The sequence below is a fragment of the Aquarana catesbeiana genome, linkage group LG03 (assembly GCF_042186555.1).
Source record: "Aquarana catesbeiana isolate 2022-GZ linkage group LG03, ASM4218655v1, whole genome shotgun sequence".
NCBI lineage: Eukaryota > Metazoa > Chordata > Amphibia > Anura > Ranidae > Aquarana > Aquarana catesbeiana.
Window position 1 is genome coordinate 185,746,330 of NC_133326.1, and position 7,625 is coordinate 185,753,954.

The 7,625-nt window shown below is 35.9% G+C and overlaps 1 long non-coding RNA gene across 1 annotated transcript; it reads right to left on the reverse strand.

Annotated features, from left to right (window-relative positions):
* Nucleotides 1–981: 981 nt before the first annotated feature.
* Nucleotides 982–7,593, reverse strand: LOC141131859 (uncharacterized). The gene is made up of 2 exons (XR_012242829.1): nucleotides 6,770–7,593; nucleotides 982–2,354 (listed from the first exon to the last, which is right to left on the reverse strand). It is a non-coding gene; the product is annotated as an uncharacterized lncRNA (long non-coding RNA).
* Between the last annotated feature and the right edge of the window lie 32 nt (nucleotides 7,594–7,625).

A 7,625-nucleotide genomic window follows, 5' to 3' on the forward strand; every position in this document is an offset into this window, starting at 1 on the left:
CACACTTACTGCAAACATTGTACATGCTTATTTGTTAGGTAGGATGCATAGCTTGTGCATGCTGTAGGCATATTTTGTAATATCTGTCAGCCTAGTACTGTATTCCTATTGCAATAGTTTGTATGTACAGTATTTGTTTAGTAAATGCATTAATGCATTAAAGAGGTTTCTAAGTTTCCTTGCTTTACTGCAAAGTGACCCTAATAGATGCGAAGCAAAACACCAGCTTGTACCTATGTATAAATGTATTCACCATACCTGTGACTGCTATTACAGTGGTCACCCCTGCCTTCTGGGTCCCTGCTGCACATTAAACACAGGCTGTTGCTAGCCTGGCATCGGCATCATTCACAGAACACCTTGCATTTTTATCAATGAATGTAAGACGTTCTCTGATTGGATGAGGTGTTGCTGGGCAAGAAATAACAGTACTGCTATTATAAGACAATTTTGAAAAGAAGAAAATCCATGTATTTTTTCTTGGAAATTTATCAAGGAAGATTACCTAAGGACCTAATATATTTAGAAAAGAAAAGTCAGTTAAGTATGTAAAAAATGATGTTTTTCTTGTGAAAAAAAAGTATGTAAAAATTGTTAGTAAAATTTGAACTTCAGGAAAGTCGTGAAGTGTGAAAAGGCTGTGATAGTAGATATGCCCCTAAGTCTGCCAGGCTTGATGTGGATAATGATGCCACCCTCTCCCTCCATAGTCGGTAATCCACAATAAAGAGTACTCCTGTTCTTGGGGGTAATGAAAGGGCTGCAAAGTTTCCCAATGATGAATCCCCCAACTAAAGTGGTAACATCATCGTAGGCTTAGGATATCATCATTACTATTCCCAACAGTCACCTTTCAACAGCTTTTTTACTGTCTAAAGTTTACAGATAAATCCTGCCACCAATGTAATATGTAAAGCAAGTTCATTCTACATCTACATTTTGTTTCAGAATTGTATGCAATTATTTGGAACAACAACAAAATTGTAATAAAATGAACAAACATTCAGAACAGTTTATTTCTGTATTAACTTGAACAGAACAGACAGAAAGCTGATAGTTCCAATCATTATCCTCAGAGGATCATATACAAACTATGGTGCATGGAATATGAGGGCAAATACTGTTCTCAACATAGCAACTGCATTCAGAACTGTTAAAATGATTTTAGCCTTTCTTACAATTAATGTTTTATGTGGACATTTAAAAAGATGAGTTTGAAATACAGGCGAGAAACACAAACTCTTCACTGAGCACTGCCAATATTGCATTGGAACTGAAAACACTGTCAAGATATCTTTTATGATGTCCAATAAAAAAGGATAAGCGGCCATATTGCTGTTGCTGGTGTAGTTGCATTGCTACAGCAGAAGATACATAGACCTGCAATAGGGACAAACTACAAATGGAATACAAAGAACATGTCCACAGGCTACAAGCCACTCTAACGTCACAGACATCACAATGCAGTTACTGCTGGGTTTATTGGCCTTAAATATCTAAAACACTCCCATATACTGAATGCTGGGGATTTGTTCAAGATCTGTTCATAATGCTTCATAAAGGGAAACTTCAAGACAACATGTTCTTATCAACATTTTTACCAGTACTCTCCCCATTAAGCACATCAATAGGATCCAAGGTGTACAATGACTTAAAGAGATCTTTTCATGTGATCCTACAATATAAGCCTATAATGCATGGTTTCAGGTATAATATCAGAGTGTACATTCAATGGGCCAAATATCACTTAAAAGACTGTATTTTATATCAATTTGACAGATGCCAGCACATTGTTTTTGAGGAAAGTACATAAAAGACAGAAACATGATAATTTAATCTTATAAAATATGATACATAGATGAAATACAGTGCACTTAAATATCTAAGTGTCAACATTTTGTTAAATACTGTAAATACTGCACTTTTTCCAAATGTTCCAACAAGTCCTTTGTGCTTAAAGATGGCTTCTTGTTAAACAGAATACATTGCAGAACTGAAATACTTTCAATGAAACTGATTTTACAACAGATCACATACTTTCACAGACACATCAACATTATAACATTTACCGATGAGAAAATAAGTTATTTCTCATTAGTTCACAGTGCGAAAAATGGAGTATGGTAAGTCTTATAGAAGGCTCTTTGTTATTTAAGCCAATAGCGGTAAAGTCTTGAAACTGGACGCAGTGTTTTGATTGGAGACAATGAAAAGCAACACTTCACATGATGGCAGGAATTATACACATGTTACTTCTTCATGGGTACTGTCTCAGAGACCTCCGTCTCCTGTTGTAGAAATGCCTGAGACCATGTTGTCGTGAAAAATTCATCATGTAATTTTGTTTGCGAGTGCTGTGAAAAGTAAGGTGAAATTATAATGGAGAACATGCATAGCAATATTCCATAAACATTTCTGTTCTAGTTACACTTCTCTACCATTTAAAAAAAAACATATGAATCAATGTGACTCAGTGCAGTTCCAAGTCCAAAACCCCTCCACAGTAAGATAGGAAAATACAGAATAAATAATCCTAAAAGTCATGATGTCTATATACTCAGAACACAAATAGAAAAATAGTAGAAATCAAACAAACTCCATCTGTACACTTGTTTTGCATGTGAGAATAGGCTAAAAGTGGAACTATGGTTACTAAAAAAACAAGTCAAAAACATTGGCCCCACCACCCCAAATATTGCTACTTTTTTTTTCAAATAAAGCACCCAACATACAATAATACTCATCTTACTCCATGAGCTTTAAGTACGACCTAACAGACTTTAAAAATAATTGACTGTAGGTAAGAGTGGAGCAGCTCTGGACTTAGGAAATACAGTAAGAAGAGATGTTAGGCCATTTGAAGGTGGCAATCTCGAAGGTGTACAATGAATGGACCAGAACATAACATACTGTACATCAGGGTGGATTTGATTTAAATCAAGTCGATTTAAATCACTAGTAAAAAGGATTGTTTAAAATCAAATTTAATTTAAATTGTAATTTTTTAAAGAGCAACTGTCATCTCTGTCCCGCAGCAGCTCCTCCTCCTCTGACACGCTGTTGACTCACCGACAGTCCCATTCACTTTAATGGGACGGCTGGTGTTGTGGCAGTGGCACAACGAGGTGAGGGATGTGGCGGTAGCAGGTGAGTGGATGCCCACTAACAGGTGCTGCCATGATGGATCTGAAATGACAGGTGCTCTTTATATGTAAGGACTTATTCTCGCTGGTAGTTAGAATCTTTAATATTTGCAAACAAAATGAAGGTTTCCTATTTAGAATAAAAAGTTGTCAGGTTAGTAAATATTCCCTCTTTTATGGCCTGCTGCCATTTTGTTCCTCAAGGGAGGAATAAAGCACTTCAAGCTATGTGAATAAAGATCACAAGGTTTATAAGCTGCTTAGGTTTCACTTTCATTTTTACTGCTTGCCCTTCCTCCTCTCACTTAGAGCCTGGTACAGGTGCATTTCTTCTCAAACAATCATACAGTTTGTAATGTACATATATTTGCAAAACAAGGTGATAAAGGATGAACTTTGTTTTATCTCATGGTTACTGAGAAATTGTTCGACTGTATCAATGCAGTGCATGTTATCTCAGCTTGCAGAGCTTGGATTCATTGAATGAGTTTATCAAAAATGTAAATAATGCAGAATATACAGCCTCATGCTACATAACTAAGTTCCATTTCATGCTGAATAAACTAAATTATTAATGTATCTTAAATAGAAAAATATCTTTAGATAGATTTTACTCCAAAAGCATTTTATTAAAATAAATTTGATAAAAAATAAAAAAAAACTGATTTAAAATTAAAAAAAATCAGATTTTTTTTTTATTTAAAAAAAAAAAAAAAAAAAAGATTTTTTTCCACCCTGCTGTACATAGGCAGTATCCACGGAAAGGAACATCTGTTTCTCCTCCTTCTCCCTCGAAGCTCAGACACTAACAGAAATTGTAACTCTTCTCTACTCCATCCGAAATTTAAGAAAATGGTTTGAATTCGTTTTATGCAAAAGTATTCTAGTTGGTAACTATACAATATACCATTAAAAAGAACACTCTTTACACTCAGTGCACCAACAACTAGCAAATTCTGTTCATGCCCCCAAACTTCAGATCAGTTTAGTCACTCATAAGGTTCTCTGCTTTCTATTCGTTTTGTGCAGGTACAATAGTTAGACAATGCAAACTGCAACAGTCATTTACAAACTGTAAATAAAAGTAACCAATCAGGAATGATCTCTTAACTAATCTGAATACTATAATCTGATTGGTTCAAAGGTGTTACTATGAGTTCATTAGAATTTGAGGTTTTATATCTAGTGTGGTCTACACTACAGCATGCTGGTTTAGACACAGAGGTGGTAGTTAATTGAAAATAAAACTGTAACCTCATAAAGCTGATAATATATTCTCAATGTGGTTATGTTCAATCTATAAATGTCTTCATAACAGAATACAGTATGTTGTTAAAGACTAATACTGGTTTTAATTGTCTCTCTTTGGCGAATCGCTGTCATTGTACGTCAACCGCTTTAAGACCTCTAGGGGGCACGCACATGCCAGCACGCGACACCAAAGCCAATGCGCGTGGCCGTGACCGCGATGTCCGCCGACCTCCCGTGATCACTCCTGAGAGAGACAGAACAGGGATCTGTGAATGTAAACAGACAGATCTGTCAGGAAAAGAGAGACAGATCTGCTGTTCCAAGTGATTAGGAACAGCAATCTGTCTCCTCCTCCAGTCACTACACTGCCCCCACAGTTAGAAACACCTCCCTAGGGAACACTTAATCCCTTGATCGCCCCCTAGTGTTAACCCCTTCCCTGCCAGTGACATTTATACAGTAATCAGTGGCTATTTTTAGCTCTGATTGTTGCATAAATGTCACTGGTCCCAAAAAAGTGTCAAAAGTGTCCGATATGTCGGCCGCAATGTTGAAGTCCCACTAAAAATCGCTGATCACCGCCATTACTAGTAAAAAAAAATAAAAAAAATAAAAATGCCATAAATCTATCCCATGATTTGCAGATGCTATAACTTTTGCGCAAACCAATCAATATACGCTTATTGCGATTTTTTTTTACCAAAAATATGTAGAAGAATATATATCAGCCTAAACTGATGAAGAAATTTTTTTTTTTTTTTTTTTTTGGGGGGGGGATATTTATTATAGCAAAAAGTTAAAAATATTGTTTTTTTTTTTTAAATTGTTGGTCTTTTTTTGTTTATAGCCCCAAAAAAAACAAAAAAAACCACAGAGGTGATCAAATACCACCAAAAGAAAGTCCTATTTGTGGGAAAAAAAGGACATAAATTTTGTTTGGGTACAGCGTTGCACGACTGCGCAATTGTCAGTTAAAGTGGCGCAGTGCCGTATCGCAAATCATTCTGGTCCTTAAGTGGTTAAAGAAAATCATTAGTTTGTACAAGGTGTTCCTCATACAAGGTACATTGTAGATACAGTTTTCTGGGTAATGTCACCAAAATGGTGCCACTTTTCCCCAACAATCGTAGCACTACTACTCACCTTGTTTACACATTTTTTTGTTTTGTCTCATTATATCATGTGATATCAGTGGGTTTTAAGGCAAAGAATAGCTTTGTCAGATTGAAATTCTGCCAATACATTTTATGATAATTGTGTAGTGGGCATTGCAACAGGGAGCTTAGCAGATTTAATAAATAAATGAAAAAAAATGTACGGAAAGTAGATGAGCTTGTATTTTCTCAGACTATTTCCTTGTATTATGAATATAACCCTGCAAATTCCTGAACCTCTATTCATCTTCTAAAGTGTTCAATCTAGACAACTAAAAATAAACATATGAGGCTAACAAGGATATCATTCAATGGTTGTTTGGAATAAAGTATATACTACATGCAAAAACCACCAATAAATAATCACCTTTATATATAGTTGAACACCCTCTAACGCAGACAAATAGGCACCTTCTGCTACACTTTATTCACACGTTAGACTGTGATGACTGATGTATAGAGAGTGGGAAACAGATGTGCAAATCACACCAAGGCAGAGCAACTCAGAAGCCCAATGTGACAATTGTATGCTATGGTCTGAATTAAAAGATAAGTGAATCCAAACTCATCATTTCAGTTTTGAGGGGTGATGGCCATTGCAATCACTCTCCAGATTCCTTGACATATTTTCCTCTTACATCTGAATTTTTATTTTACATCGTAGAATACTTCCTTTCTTGACTTTGTAGTGATTGCTGCTATGTTCGAAGCTATAAAACCTCACAGTAGAAATCTATAGGTGATTCTTATCCAGCTACTACCGAATTCATAGCTCCCAACTGTCCCGCGTTTAGAGGGACTGACCAAATCCCTCAGTTGTCCCTCGTTTTTTTATCTGATGTGTACACCTCTGTACAAATTGCATTATATTACTACTAAAAGTGTTATTCTGCACTAACATTTTATCCAACTTCTATAATACTGCATTTGTTATTTTGAAAAAATCTATGTAAAGGAAATATATAGGTAAAAAAAAAAGCACTTGTATGGTTTGGCCAATAATGTTCTGCATATTAGATCATTGTGGTCTGTGGACCAGGGGTCATGGCATGGACAAGTCCTTTGCCCAAATACTGTGGGCTAAAAGGTGTCCCTCTTTATCATTTCAGAATGTTGGGTGGTGATTTTTTGTTTGGTATATTTATTATCCAGGAAATACACTTGGATATCCATCATGAGATTTGTTACCACTAGACACACACAGAAAAGCAGAACACTTACCTTACTCTATCGAAGAACCAATGCAAGCAAATAATGAAATATAACATAAGTTAGAAAATGCCTTTCTATGCATGCAGCACTGTGATTACTCATAAAAGACGGATGACGTTTAGAGGCAATAAACGATTTTTCATCTCTTATGAAAAGAGAAATTGGAAACATTACGATTGTAAGAACGGCAGTCATAATATTTGCGACTCAATGCCATGCAGTATTTGCTCACAATACAGAGATGTACTAAACATTCATGAAGTAATGGCAGATGTCTGTAGGTGACAGTGAGATCCTGTTTAACGTTTGCTTTAATTTTGTGTACAGTTAACGTTTTACACAATAGTACTATAAACACGCATTGCAAACGGCCATATATAAACAGAAGTATCTAAAACAGATTGAAGCTGTAAATTATTAGAACTGTCTGAACTTTTAGCAGAATCACATCATACAGAAACCAATTTTCCACCAGGAACAAGACCTTGCGCAATTGTTAGTGTGCAAGTGTCAAGTTTATAAGCCATTTACATTGTCTATTACTTAGGGCTTTGACATATTGCAATGGTTTCTGGATGCACATGCAAATATTGTGTGATTTGTTTAATCGGTGCAGTGGACAACGAGGTGTTTAGGGAACAAATAAGAGAAAGATGATGTGCAAATGATGCATACAGGCAGTTCCAGCAATTTACAAGTGCATATACATATAGAGTGGTGGTTTTTAGAAGGACCTGGCGTGTTCATCACATCAAGCGTCAGCTCTTTGCTCAGAGGATTGTGCGTACATATGTAAAAGGAGGAGCAAACTAGTGTTAGCTGTTCCATATAACAATGGTCTGCAGATGACGAAAAAGGGGAAGTC